General features: G+C 40.1%; 1 protein-coding gene across 7 annotated transcripts in view; it reads left to right on the top strand.

The window, feature by feature from the left end:
• The first annotated feature begins 510 nt into the window (after window positions 1–510).
• Window positions 511–15,295, top strand: part of ZFAND6 (zinc finger AN1-type containing 6) — an 82,545-nt gene continuing 67,760 nt past the window's right edge. For 2 of the 7 annotated variants that reach the window (XM_033189239.1, XM_033189236.1), the window contains exon 1: window positions 13,840–13,921. The gene's annotated coding sequence lies outside the window, so the exon portion shown is untranslated. Of the gene's footprint in view, window positions 754–855; window positions 908–13,836; window positions 13,922–15,295 lie in introns of those variants that run through there. The other 5 variants (XM_033189234.1, XM_033189233.1, XM_033189238.1 and 2 more) reach the window with 5 other exon arrangements.

Raw genomic sequence — 15,295 nt, 5'->3', positions numbered from 1 at the left:
TGCATGTATGTATTGCACACGTGTGCATGCACGTTTCTCGTCTTGCTTCTATTTCCAAGTCCCAGTTCAGGACAGGGCAGAGTACTGCTTTCCAGTATGCGCCCTGAGCTCGGACTTCGCGCTTGCAGACCGAGGCGCCGGCCTGCATGTGAAGACAGAAGCGCAGAATTCCTTCCTGCACAAGTGGCAGGTGGACGGCAACTCTCTGGTGCCTCAATCCGGGACAGGGACACGCCATTCCCTGCGAGGTAGCAAAGGTACCTGAACCTATCAAGCCCTTAAAAGTCTCCGCAGCACCTCTTAATCGCTTTCCCGTAGCTACTGGAGGTAGGGAAACTGCAGCCCAGAGACCGCAGCGGAGCAAGCGACGGTGGAGGCGCAGAGGGAGGAGGAGTATCTCCTTTCGCTCCGCCCCGCCTCTTCTCTCGCCTCCGGCCAATTGCCGTGCGCCCCGAGCCTTGACCCCGCCTCTCCCCGCCTCCTCCGGCCTGCGGCCCCGCCCGCGCCGGTAATAATTAGGATGCGGGCGGGGCCCACCGCGTCAGCCCCGGGAGCCGGCCAATCCAGTGGCTCTCCTCCGCGGTCGCGTCATAGGCCGAACAACCAAACAGAAAAGTTTAATAAACAGCAGACGGAGGGGCCGGCGGTGGCGGAGCCAGAGCGAGCAGGGGTTCGGCGGCCTTACCTGTCCCCATTCACCAGCGGCTACCGGCGGCGGCGGGCAGCGCGTCAGGCGGAGAGAGCCGCCGCCAGGTGAATAGCGCGGCCCGCGGGGCCCGACCTGGTCGGCCCTGCCCCTCCCCCGCCCGCTCCCTTCCCCCACCCGGCTGCAGCCAGGCGAGGCCCGCCCCCGGCCCCTCCCGGCTCCCGGGAGCCGGAAGCGGAGGGCGGCTGGCCGGCGCAGCAGGTGGTGGGCCCGCGGGGGCCGCGGGCGAGAGGGCCAGGACTCCCCGCTCCGGGGGCGGGGACCGGGGATCGGCGGGTTCACCTCAGACGCGCGCGGGCGCCCGCAGCCCGGGGCCACTTCGTGTCAGGGTGGTCGCGCTGGGGTCGGGAGCCTCAGTTCTTCAGGGCCGCGGAGGCCGCGACGCGCGCCGCCCAGAGCGGGTTCGGAGCGGTTGGCGGGTGAGGGTCGGAAGGGCCCTGGGCACCCTGGGGCGCGTCAACTCCCCCTTACCCCCCCACAGTCTCAGGTCTTGTTCGGGATGTTTTTCCACCTGCCGTGTTTTCGGAAACCAGCCGGAGGCAGCCCAGTGTTTCCAACTCCTGACTGGCACCGGAAAGGGAATCGGTCTCTTTTTTTCCGTGCTTGGGTTTAGCTTGCTTAGGATTCTAAATTTTTCGTCTGCCCTTTTGAAATAGTTATTTTCAAGTTTTAGCCACCTAAAGAAGTACAAAAGAATATTGTGTTTGAAATCTTTTAAACTTGGTTTCGAAGTCATGTGCTAACCCACACAGTTGGGACGCTATGATTTACCTTCACAACTCGGAAGTTGTGACCAGTTGTGAGGAAGTTAGGGCCTTGGGGTTACCTAAAGGTCATTTATATTAGGTTGTTGGGCCATAAAAACTGGGCAGAATTGGCCACGCACGGTAACTCAACGCCTGTAATCCCAGAACTTTGGGAGGCCGACGCAGGCTAATAACGAGGTCAGGAGATCGAGACCATCCTGGCCAACATGGTGAAACCCCGTCTCTGCTAAAAACGCAAAAATTAGCTGGGCGTGGTGCCCAGCTGAGGTGGTGCTCGCCTGTAGTCCCAGCTACTGGGAGGCTGAGGCAGGAGCATCGCTTGAACCCGGGGGGTGGAGGTTGCAGTGAGCCCAGATCGCACTACTGCACTCCAGCCTGGCGACAGAGGGAGACTCCGTCTCAAAAAACAAAACAACAAAAAAACAAAACTGGGCAGAATTAATGATTTTGATGCTCCGAGAAACAGGATTAAATTCCTCTTTCAAACCAAAGTCGGAATTTGATTTTTCAAAAGTGTAAAATACCATAAACTTTTAAGGTTAGTTGTTCAGTAACTATGTCACCAAGTTTAAGGCACTTTCTGAGTTTACGTATAGTTTCTCCAGAGCCCTAGGGGAAATGTTTTGCAAAATGTGCAAGTTTAAGTTTCCAAAACAGGTTGTCTTTTTTATTTTTACTTTTGTAAGTTTTAAAGTATATTTAAAGGGAGACAGATCACAAATGTGCAGGAGAAAATACAGGGGTCGATGGATTTATTATCTTGTAGTGATAACTTTCTGGGTGTATGCATATGTCAGAACTTACACGTTTTACAGTTCAAATATGTGCAGTTTATTGTCAACTATATGTCAGTAAAGTTTATAAGAAGTAACCAAAATATATTTAATACCACAAAAAAAAATACAGTGAAGTATAAACAGATAAAACGTCATAAATCCTTGACTCCTCCCCCCAAACCCAAAACTGGAACATTAGTAAAACTTGCATTTGTCTATGAGTTTATCTGTGCAGTGGATTTTGTGTATGTCACTTCCTTGACTTTTTGAAAAATAATTTTATCATATGTGTTTGTATGCCGAAACTGTGGCATTTAATTTGCTTTTCTTTTGAGCTTTATAAAAATAGTATGTGGCTGTAGTTTATTTCATTGCTTTGTGACATGTTAATCTGCCGTAACTCATGGGCACTTAGACCGTGTTTTTATTGTTTTTTATTTTGTTTTGCTGTAAACAGTCTTGCTCTATGAACATTTCTTGTTTCCGGCTCTTGGTACACATGTACAATAATTTCTCTAGAGTAAATACTTAATGTGGATTGCATTAGAAGGTATTAGGTAATCAGGACTAGAATAGATTGAATAACTTAGAAATAAAATGAATGAAAAACGTTAGGATTCTCTATTATGTTTAAATAGAAGATTCATAGCCATAGTGATTGAACTAGTTCAACCTATTTGAACATTTGCATGAAAACATAAAATTCCTATTAACCTATGTGTAATGACCCTCTTACTTTGAAGTCACATTGTAAAAAGTCTGGCACTGTTTGGTATCTCCTTTTCAATGCAAAAATAATAAATATAGTAGAAAAAACGCTGGATTGTATGTAAAATAAATCACCCTTTCTGCTGTTCCTCTCCTCCCCTCTAATCTCTAGCAAATTGCTTAAGAATTTCTCTTGTGCCTTAGCATACTCATGTAGAAGAAACTTGTCCTAAGCTTATTCTTCCAGTTTTGCACAGACTTTAGTTAAGGAAAACACCTGTCAAATGGCACACACCCTTTAAGGGAAAGCATTAGGACCAAGGTGTTATTCTGTGGAATTACATTTTGTATCCTTTGGAATACTTTCGAAAATGTTGTGTGGTGTTTCAGGATTTGTTAACTGAATATTTAAATATCTTTTAGATTAGAGAATGCCCACAAGGTGTGCTTCTCAAGGATCTGTTTCATTATGCTAACAGAGACACAGTGACAAATTAGGGAATAGTATCTCCTTAATATCCTGAAGATAGGTGTGTTTGTGTGTGTTTCATGTTTCATTCATGTATGTAAGTGTGAATTTACATGTAGCGTTGAATAACCTTTTTGAAGGCGTGGGAGTAAAAGATGGTTTCATTTTTTCTATATGTAGCTTGCAGACAAATATCAGGATGCTTTGTTTTGGTAGGGCTGTATTTTGCTTTTAAAAACCTCATTTTTTATTTGATTGTAAGGACAATGTGTATATGGGGTTTTCCCCCTCAAACTTTGAGAAAGAATAGAAAGTTACTAAGAAAAGCCACCTATAACACCATCATAGATAACTATTGTTAACATTTTGTCAGGTATATCCCTGGTCTTTGTGTGTGTTTTCTTAATATCCTAAACTATTAAGAGTGAATTTTTTTTTTTTTTTTTGTAGAGGGAGTCTCGCTCTGTCACCCAGGCTGGAGTGTAGTGGCACCATCTCGGCTCACTGCAAGCTCCGCCTCCCGGGTTCACGCCATTCTCCTGCCTCAGCCTCCTGAGTAGCTGGGACTACAGGGGCCTGCCACCACACCCGGCTAATTTTTTGTATTTTTAGTAGGGACGGGGTTTCACCATGTTAGCCAGTATGGTCTCGATCTCCTGACCTTGTGATCCGCCCACCTCGGCGTCCCAAAGTGCTGGGATTATGGGCCGGCGCTCATGCCCGGCCTATTAAGAATCAATTCTAAACACTCTCAGGCTGGCTCTTAAGAAATTACCAAAATGTAATCTGCCTCACCATCTTGTTTTATATAAGATGGTAATAGAGGTCATCTAACTGGTACCATTGCTTCAACTTTACTACTCTTCTGTTTCATTTAAGTGTGTAAATTAGAGTATCTTATTCTCTGACTCAAAACTCCCCAGTAGCTTTGCAATATACCAAATAAAATGGAAACCTCTTACTGTGGTTTGTATACCTCAGACCAGCAAAGTCCACTAGAAATACAATGTTAGTCACGAATGGGAGCTACATTAAGTAATTTAAAATTTTCTGGTAGCCACATTATGAAAAGAAGAGAAACAGGTGAAATACATTTTATTTAACCCAAAAACTATGAATTCAACATGTAATCAGTGTAAGAAATTGTTGATGGGATAGTTTTCTTTTTTAGACTGTCTTTATAATTTGTTGTGTATTTTCCACTTAAAGTACATCTCAATTCGGACTAGCTACATTTCTTTTTTTTTATTTTTATTTTTTTTGAGACAGAGTCTTGCTCTGTCTCCCAGGCTGGAGTGCAATGGTGCCATCTCAGCTCACTGCAACCTCCGCCTCCCAGGTTCAAGCGATTTTTGTTCCTCAGCCTCCTGAGTAGCTGGGACTACAGGTGTGCACCACCACGCCCGTCTAATTTTTTTTTTTTTTTTCTGAGATGGAGTCTTACTCTAGTATACAGGCTAGAGTGCAGTGGTGCAATCTTGGCTCACTGCAACCTTTGCCTCCTGGGTTCAAGCGATTCTCCTGCCTTAGCCTCCCCCCAGTAGCTGGGACTACAGGTGCATGCCACTACACCCAGCTAATTTTTGTATTTTCCGTAGAGAGGGGGTTTCACTGTGTTGGCCATATTGGTCTCAAACTCCTGACCTCAGGTGAGCCACCTGCCTTGGCCTCCCAAAATGCTAGAATTACAGGCGTGAGCCACCGCGCCTTGCCTAAATTTTTATAGTTTTAGTAGATACCGCGTTATCGCCATGTTGGCCAGGCTGGTCTTTTCCTGGTCTCAAGTGATCCACCTGCCTTTGCCTCCCAAAGTGCTGGGATTACAGTTGTAAGCCACCGTGTCTGACCCAGACTAGCCACATTTCAAATGCTCAGTAGACATGTGACCAGGGTTACCCCCAGGGACAGTTCCATCTTATAAAAGTACTATAACCTAATTAGTTATCTGTTGGATGTAACTTACGTTTATTATTTTTTTCTTCTTATAAGTAGTGTGATAAATATCATAAGAGCTACTTCTGTGTATTTGTCGTTGTGTCCTTAGGGTCTAGTCTGTCTTACAATCACTGAATCAAAGCATATGAACATTTCTTAAAGTCTTTTCATAAATATTGCCAAATTTGGTTCTTAAATTTTGACTGACATCAAACTTTAATATCAAATTTGACTAAAAATATGACAGAATACACATTTCTTGTATATCTTTACCAACATTATCTGTCTATCCATCTACCCACCAACATTATCTGTCTATCCATCTACCCACCAACATTATCTGTCTATCCATCTACCCTCCATCCTTCCTTCCCTTTCTATAGGAATCATTATATATTTCTTTAATTAATTATGATGGTAAATAAACATGGATCTTGGACATCTGGTTTATCTTTTGCCCATTTTGGATGGTGGTTTATGTTTGTGATACCCTTTTAAACCTTTTATATTTTTAGGGTTTAGGATAGCAACTCTGCCATATACTACAAGTATACATATACACATTTGTATATACACACGTATACATATACACACACACACACGTTTGGTTTTTTTAAAATGTTTTTTGAAACACGTCTTGCTCTCTCACCCAGGCTGGAGGGCAGTGGTGCAGTCATGGCTCACTGTGGCCTTTACTCCTGGGCTTAAGTGATTATCCCACCTCAGCCTCCCATGTAACTGGGACTACAGGCATGGTGGGGACCATGCCTGGCAATTTTTTGTAGAGATGGGGTTTCACCATGTTGCCCAGAGTGGTTTCAAACTCCTGGGCTCAAGTGATTCACCAGCCTCGGCCTCCCTAAGTGCTGGGATTACAGGTATGAGCCATTGGGCATGGCCTACAAATATTTTTCCTAACTCTTCATTTACCTTACAGTGTTTTCTTTTCTCTTGCTCTCTTTTTTTTTTTTTTTTTTTTTTTTTTGAGACGGAGTGTGGCTCTGTCGCCCAGGCTGGAGTGCGGTGGCCGGATCTCGGCACACTGCAAGCTCGGCCTCCCGGGTTTACGCCATTCTCCTGCCTCAGCCTCCCGAGTAGCTGGGAGGCGCCCGCCATCTCACCCGGCTAGTTTTTTGTATTTTTTAGTAGAGACGGGGTTTCACCGTGTAGACCAGGATGGTCTTGATCTCCTGACCTCGTGATCCGCCTGTCTCGGCCTCCCAAAGTGCTGGGATTACAGGCTTGAGCCACCGCGCCCGGCCTTTTTTTTTTTTTTTAACAAAACAAAAACAGGCAATGGCTTTTACCTTTTAAGAAAATTAGGTTAATACTTTCTTTCATGGCTTCTACTTTGCTTTTATATTTAAAGGTTTCTCCTGCCCAGATAAATTTTTTTCTAGTTCTTTTACAGTTTCATATTTCACATCTGTCTTTTTCTGTTCATCTGGGATTTATTTTGATATATATGAAGTGAAATAACTTCCTTTATTTTTTCTTAAACATTTCGGCCCCACTAAAAAAAAAAACAAAAACTTGTCGCCTTGAAATAAAGCTGCCTTTATCATATGTTAAATGCACATATTCTTGGTTCTTTTTAGGTTTTATTGAAATATCAATGATTTGGTACCAGTGCATACTTGTATACACTGGGCATAGTATTTTCATTTTGTAAACAAATGTGTGGTTTTTTTTTGTTATTTAAGTCTGTCCTCTATCCCCTTTTTTTGGTTGTTGCTATGTTAGTCCTCAGATTTTTTAGTTTATTCTTTTTGGGCTTCAAATTAGTTTTGGTTTTGATTTTTTTTTTTTTTTTTTTGAGACAGTGTCTTACTGTGTTGCCCAGGCGGGAGTGCAATGGCATGATCTCGACTCACCACAACCTTTGTCTCCAGGTTCAAGTGATTCTCATGCCTCAGCCCTCTGAGTAGTTGGGATTACAGGGGTGTGTCACCACACCTGGCTAATTTTTGTGTTTTTAGTAGAGATGGGGTTTCACCATGTTGGCCAAGCTGGTCTTGAATCCCTGACCTCAGGTGATCTACCCACCTCGGCCTCCCAAAGTGCTGGGATTACAGGCGTGAGCCACTGTGCCCAGCCAGTTTTGAATTTTTTAACTTAAAAAAATTGCAACTTTTACAATATTTTATGTTTTATAATGAAAATATGTAATGCTGTTGAATGTTCTTCTGAGCATAGCTTTAACTATTACTTAAATTTTGATGAGTAATATTTTTATGTTTATATATTTAAAAATCCCTACAGTTGCAGTTTTTATTTTTTCAACAAGTATTTAAGTACCTGCTGCATCTAGACGTTGTGCCAAGTACTGAGGACACAATTGTGTGCAAGACAAGGTCTCTTGACTTAATGCAGTTAGTCTGTCAATATAGACAAACCAACGAATAAAGAATTTCAGATTTCGACAAGTGCCTAGGAAGTAAATAAATAATAGAAGGTGCTAATCGGATGATCTGTGACTGTCTCTCTGAGGATGTCACATTTAAATTGATCAGTGGCACCAAGGTGTGTATGGGAGTTTCTTTAGCTTTCCCAATCTATCAAAACATTAAAAAAAAAAAAAAAGAAAAACGAGTCTTGCTCCGTTGCCCAGGCTGGAGTGCAGTAGTGCAATCTTGGTTCACTGCAGCCTCTGCCTCCTGGGTTCAAGCAATTCTCCTGCCTCAGCCTCCTGAGTGGTTGAGATTACAGGCATGTGCCACCATGCCTGGGTAATTTTTGTATTTTTAGTAGAGATGGGGTTTCACCATGTTGGCCAGGCTGGTCCCAAATTCCTGACCCCAGGTGATCCACCCACCTCAGCCTCCCAAAGTGCTGGGATTACAGGCGTGAGCCACTGCACCTGACTGAAATGACTAAGTTTTTTTGGCAAAATATTTTGTGAAAATTGCTTTGCAGGCGTGGTTGAGATCATCTGAGGTCAGGAGTTCAAGACCAGCCTGATGACCAACGTGGCGAAACCTCATCTCTACTGAAAATGCCAAAATTAGCTGGGTGTGGTGGCCGGTGCCTGTAATGCCAGCTACTCGGGAGGCTGAGGCAGGAGAATCACTTGCATCCTGGAGGCAGAGGTTGCAGTGAGCCGAGACTGCACCACTGCACTCTAGCCTGGGCGACAGAGTGAGACTCCATCTCCAAAAAAAAAAAAAAAGAAAAGAAAGATTGCTTTGCAAACAGTTTCAGGCCTCTTCCCCATCTTCCAACTGGATCACTGCTCCAAAACTTGTCCTGTGTAGAAAATTTGGAACTGTGATTCTGAGTTCTAAAATCAAGAAGTTGGAGGAAGTTTCCCAAGTGAAGGGATCTGCTGGCACAAATGGCACGTATGCAAAGTGCTTGACTTGACTTTGAATTTGACAGAAGATTGGAATGACTACTGAGTGAGGACAGTGGGACAAGCTTTGTTTCAGGACTTGTTTGGGAGACTTTTATTTTTTATTTCCAAATGGTAGGGCTGCTTCCACCCCTCCTGCCTTCCTGTGGAGTTTCGATTTGTGATCCAAATCAGTCTCCTACAAATAGCATATATTATTTTACCCCTTTTACTTTTCTTCATTATTTCTACTGTGTTTTCAGTTTTCTCTACTCAAGACCTTTGCATATGCTTTTGTTTTGGTTAGTTGTGATTTCCTTGAGGAATCCTTCCTTGATGCCACAAAATAGGTTAGGTCTTTCTGTTGGCTTCATGTGCTCATTTTATATTGGGCTTTTCTTTCATAAACATTTGTAACAACTCCAGTTCATTAAGTTTGTGTGAATTGTTTTAGCGTCTATTTCTTCTTTCAGATCCATACACTCCTGTAGCTGCCAGCCACTTGTGGCTATTTAAATAAATTTAAATTTAATTTAATATTAAAAATTCGGTTCCTCATTTGTGTTAGTCACATTTTAGGTGCTCACTCAGTGGCCTTATGTGGCTAGTGGCGATTGTGTTGGACAGCAGAGATACAGAGTCTTCTGCAATAATAGATATTTATCTTAATTTATAGTCCTGTGGCTAATGGCTACCATGTTTTATTTAAATAGTCACATTTGACTATTGAGATGTGGCAAGTCTGAATTGATGTACTGAGTATGAAATAGGAACTTGATTTCTAGTACAAACAATGAAAATATCTCAATTTTTAAAATATTGATTACATATTGAAGTAATGATATTTTAAGTATATTGTGTTAAAATATACTATTACTGTTTTTGTTAATTAAAACAATTTTTTTTTTTTGAAACGGAGTCTTGTCGTCCAGGCTGAAGTGCACACAGTCTCAGCTCACTGCAGCCTCTGCCTCCTGGGTTCAAGTGATTCTCCTGCCTCCGCTTCCCAAGTAGCTGGGACTACAGGCGAGCACCACCGCTCCTGGCCTATTAATTTTTGTTATTGTTGTTGTTTGTTTGTTTTTGAGACATGGTGTTGCCTTTGTCGCCCAGGATGGAGTGCAGTGGTGTGATCTTGGCTCACTGTAGTCTCAACCTCCCTGGCTCAAGAGATCCACCCACCTCAGCCTCCCAAGTAGCTGCGACTACAGGCGCAGCACCACGCCCGGATAATTTAAAAAATTTTTAAAACTTTTTTGTAGAGATGGGGTTTCACTGCGGTGCCCAGGCTAGTATTGAACTTTTGAGCTCAAGTGATCTGGCTGCCTTGGCCTCTGAAAGTCTTGGGATTACAGGCGTGAGCCGCTGTGCCCAGCCAATTTTTATATTTCAATGTGACTACTGGGAAATAGAAAATCACATATGGCTCTCATGTTTCTGTGAGACAGCACTGGTCTGACTTGACCATAAGTTTCTACCATGGTAGGGACTATATCCATTTTATTTACTGTGGTATCTTCAGCACATAATAGACGTTCAAAAGATTTGGTGAATGAATAAACTAACTCTATTAACTTTTGAATGTTATTGTATAGTTCACAGAGAATGTTACCTATTCAACTTTTGCTTTTCAGAATTGTTCGTTTTCTTTGTGACTGATTAAACTGGTTGAGAAAAGCTCTTTTGGTAGCTATATGAAGAGTTAGCCTTTGTCTTTTATGTAATATTTTTTTTTTTTTTCTGGTTTAGGCCTCCAAGGAGAGAGAGGGAATTTAAAGTTGGCCAGTCTATTTTCTCTTCGTTTTTGTATGTCTAGCACTTTTTCTTAGATGATCTGTGGTATGTTATTTGGCACATGAAAATGTATGACTCTTAAAATCTTAATAGTTGAGTATTATAAATGTCTTCTCTTTTACTTTTGTCTCACTATTGTGATCTGGGTTTCTTTTTATTTTGTATGAATCGTAACCTTGTTTATCCCTTGAGACCTAAAACAAAGCAATTTACTGTGTTTTTTGTAGAAAGATACCTTATCCTATCAGCTTGGTTTATGCTTTCTTATCTGTATGTTTCCTTAATGTTTCCTTTGTGTTCAGTGTTGACTGAATGGCCTATTCAGTCAAACTCCCCAACTCCTCCTACACACCTTGTAATCTTTTCCCTAAGGAGTCAGGAGACAGACACCAGGAATTGCAAGCTCAAATGTATCTTACTTTTGTAGGCAATGTGTATTGGCCAGGGAAATATTTTTTATTTTTATTTATTTATTTGAGACAGAGTCTTACTGTGTCACCCAGGCTGGAGTGCAATGTCTGCAACCTCAAGCAAATCTCCTGCCTCAGCCTCCCAAATAGCTGAGATTACAGGCGCCTGCCTCTGCGCCCAGCTAATTTTTGTAGTTCTAGTAGAGACGGGGTCTCACCATCTTGGCCAGGCTGGTCTTGAACTCCTGACCTTGTGACCCACCTGCTTCTGCCTCCCAAAGTGCTGGGATTACAGGCTTGAGCTACCACACCCGGCCATTTTTTTTTTATTTTTTATTCCCGATTGAGGTGTTTTTCAGTTTATCCTTAGTGATCCCAGTCATGTTTTGCTAATGTCAGGGTGGTCTTTTTATCAACTACTACAATAAACCACCAGCTGTGCCAGAGAAAGTGCCCAGGATTAATTTCTTTTGTAGGAAGAGCAATTTGAACTATCCGGAATCCTTCAAAATTCTAAGAAAGTGTTTGCCCTGCTCTGTATATATTCTGCTAAAAGTTGTTCCTAATAGTCTAGATACTGATTCTTTATATAAGTAGGGTATTTTTAATCAAAAGTGAAGTGGGACCAAATTGTTCAGTGGCTTGTTCTCTTCTAAATTGTTTTTAGCTGATAAGATTTGGGAAACTTTCTGGGCTCCCACAAATAATGTACAATACATCCTTTGAATACTTGATGCTTAAAAAGTGTTGTTACTGCATGCAGTCAGGGAGCTCCAGAGCTTTTTGCAGGCTCCTTGTTTTCATATTATCTCGGTTATAAATTTTATGGTTGTGACATTGCTTTCTTTTTATTTATTTTTGCTGTTGTTTTCTGCTGCTGCTGATTTAGAAATGGAATAAACTACTCTTAACTTTAACCTGTTTGCTACCTAAAATGATAATCACCTTGATGTTCTTTCAAGCAGGTCCCAGAGATCTTTAAACAATCTGGATTCACTAAGTACACAGTTCTCTTTTCTCTTGGTTGTATATAGATTGGGAGTGGTCTTGGTGTTATATTAGTGTACGATTCATGTTTGTTTCGTAATTAACTTCGAAGTGAAAAATTGATGCGAGAGCAAAGGTTTATTTGGTTTCCATAGCTGTCTACTAATTTTATGCTTGCCAGATTTTAAGATTAAAATGTTTGCCAACTCTTTTTTTTCTTTTCATAAAACTTTTGGCCATCTACAGTCACTTTTCCTCAAGTCTTATGCTGTAATTCAAGCTGTGTATTCTTTTTGCTGATTGCTTCTGTGCCTCCACTGCTTCCAGTGTTCTTTTGCAAGAGTGTCCACACAGTGGGAAGAAAACCTGAACTTGACTCATGAAGTGCTGGGCATTCAAAACAGTGAATCCTTGCAAAGGATCCTGGGACTAGACCTCTGTGAATTGGCTCTTTCAATTTGTCCACTTAAAGGGCATTAATAGATTATGCAGCTGTTTGGGCTTCAGCAGGGTATTGCTCCATATTCATGTCTAGTTGCAATTATGTGAATTTTCAGTTTGTTACAAAGACTTCCCTTTGTATTCAAAACAATTTTGTTGGCTTTGTGTTCTAATATGTGAGTTTTCTCTGGGGAAAAATAGTTGCAAGATTTTGAACTTTGAAAACTTTAAAATGTTGAAAGGTTTTGTCACCGTTTTTATTTTCTGATGCAAACCAAACATTGAAAGCATATTTTAAGAAGACGTCACTCTAATATGCTTTAATTTCGAGTTTATGAATCACAGGATTTTTGGTAGAGGTAAAAAGTATACTTACACAGTTAATTAGACGTAAAAAGCCATTGAATCAGTCAGGTAATGATAAATGTCAGAGTAATATTTGATGGGCCAAGCTGCTAAAAACATAAGCAGTTCTAATTAAAATATATAAACTTACAATGTAAAAATAGCAAACCTAGTAGTGTATAAAGTGACAGTCTGTCTTTTTTGCTTAAAAATCAGAGTTCCTGGATAGTATCTCTTTAGGATCTCTGTAGTGAAAATACAATTTAATGTAGCTTAGTGAGACGTTTAAGAGGAATATACCTTTCACTTTAGGGTGCCCATGCCACTTTGAAGTTATAGAGTGCAAAGTAGTTTCCACACATTAAAAAAATATATGAAAAATACTTAAACTTTTCTAAATTTTATACCTGAACAGGTCATTAGAACATGTGCCTTTTGCTTTTAGATCTCTGTTTGCAAGTGGTTAAGCATTAATGTTGGCAAAATACTCACATGTCGTATCTGTTAAATGTAATATTTCTGCCCAGTCTTCAGTTTTAAGTAGAAATATCAACCTTTGATGTCACTAACATTTCTACTCTATTGTGATACTGAGAACATAAGTGTCAGTGAATTTGATAGACAGCTTAGAAATGAATCTTTTGCATTCAATATTTTAGTGCTGTATATTTTCACTTGTTATAGTTTTCTAAGTCTTAGAAAAAACATTAGTTTGTTCCTCTTAGCAACATATTGTAATGAATTTTCTGTTGCCCTTTTACAATTTTCAGGTAAAATGTGAACTCTATTAAAAATAATCTGTCTTTAAAGCATAACTTCACCTTCATTGCTCCAAAAAAAAATCAAATGATTTAGATTAAAAGCGTTGTATTTTAAACAATTGGTAACAGCTGCTTCTGTGAGATTTTCATTTATGTTACTTAGTTTATTTTTCACCTAGAAAAGGGTAAGCAAACAGTATATGATGGGAAAACTGAAACCTTATCTACTGTTTCTTTAAGAAACCAGCTTATCCAGGGGGTTTTAGTGTGTCTAACCTAACCTGCTAGCAAGGAAAAGTTCTTTAAAATAATGGATATTAGCAGTATCCAATCACAATTATCAGTTTCACTAACAGGGAGGAGATTTTACTCTTCAGCCACTAGAATTGGAGAAGGTGGAGCTTGGTATTCAGGTTTGGTTGCTTTGGAGTACAGCTTCAAGTGAAGTTAATCTGAGGTGAAGCAAACAGAAAATTGTGGAGGTTTTGTTGGTAGGATTTTTGTTCTAATCTTTTTATGATCCTTTATTTTATAATTTTGCTTCTTTATGATTCTGTGTGTGCTAGGTTTTGTCATTGTTTTTATTTTCTGATGCAAACTGAACACTAAAATTAAGCAGGGAAGCAGAACAAAAGGGCTGTTTGGACAGGAAATAGGTGTTCAGAGAATCAAACTTGACTTTCTCCTATCATTATTTTTAGTTCAGAATATGAGTGTCATCAAAAAATCTTAGACTCCAAATCATCTTCAATAACAGGCTTTTCTTTGGGATTGGTTGTTCGAACAGTCAGTTGTCAGTTTTCATAAATGACATCTTGAGAAGGTTCATTTGATATGTCATTTTCCTTAAACTTAAAATGTTAAGTTGCTGAAAGATAAATGTGATAGGCTTAAATAAGTCTTTTTTAATAAATTGAAATGCTAACTGTTTAATTTTTTTAACCCCAGCACAATCCCCCCTTTAATTTCAGTGTGTTTTAACAATATGTTGACATTTTTAATATGCTCATAATTTTAGCTTTGTTTTTAAAAAGGCCATTGATGAACAAAGTAAAACTGCTTTCTTCTTCATTCACTCTTCATTTCTTTCAAAGGTGGAGATAAGTAATTAACATTTTGAAACAGGATTTATATTTTTAAAAGCTATAGGTAGGCTACTAAAACTTTTTTAAAGTATCTGATTCTATTTACATTTCTTATTTATGAAGTAATTGTAGTGTATTTCAGTACAAGAATATTTTTTTAGAGACTGTTTTCTTTATATTGTTGCTCTTTGTTCTCACAGAAATTAAGGTATAAATTGCAATAATCATTGCAGTAATCAGAACAAATGCCGGCTAAGCATTTTCAGCTATTGTATTTGCTATGCTGCTTGTTCCGGATCATGCAAAGGTTTTTAAATTAATGCTTTTCTGCTCTATCTGTTGCTTAAACAATAGTGTAATAATAATGAAATCGAGAAAAGTTACCTATTTACCCACCAGAAGATCATTGTTTGGTCATCTCATTTTTTTCCTGTTCCCTTCTCTATCTTATATTCTTGCATTTTTCCAATAATTATGAATTTGTGCAGTTTTATGTTTTCACTTAACTAACTGTTGAAATTGTTTTCATTTCAGTAACTCTGTAATTCTCCTAAATTGATGTGACCTTAATTAACCTAGTTTTTTGACTTGTCTACTTTTAGGTTACTAATTTTTTTGTCATTTTTAGTAGTATTACATTGAACACACATCTGTGTGTAGCTGCAAACTATTTTCCTTTTTAAAAAAGATTTCTTTTGGAAAAATCCTGGAGTGGCCTTACCTAGATCAAAGGATATGAACACTTCACTGGCCAAATTGTTTTTCTAAAAAGTTACACCA

Source organism: Trachypithecus francoisi, unplaced genomic scaffold, assembly GCF_009764315.1.
Source record: "Trachypithecus francoisi isolate TF-2019V2 unplaced genomic scaffold, Tfra_2.0 Lachesis_group3, whole genome shotgun sequence".
Classification (NCBI taxonomy): Eukaryota; Metazoa; Chordata; class Mammalia; order Primates; family Cercopithecidae; genus Trachypithecus; species Trachypithecus francoisi.
Note: the sequence above shows the minus strand (reverse complement) of the source record. Positions and strands in the feature narration are given on the sequence as shown.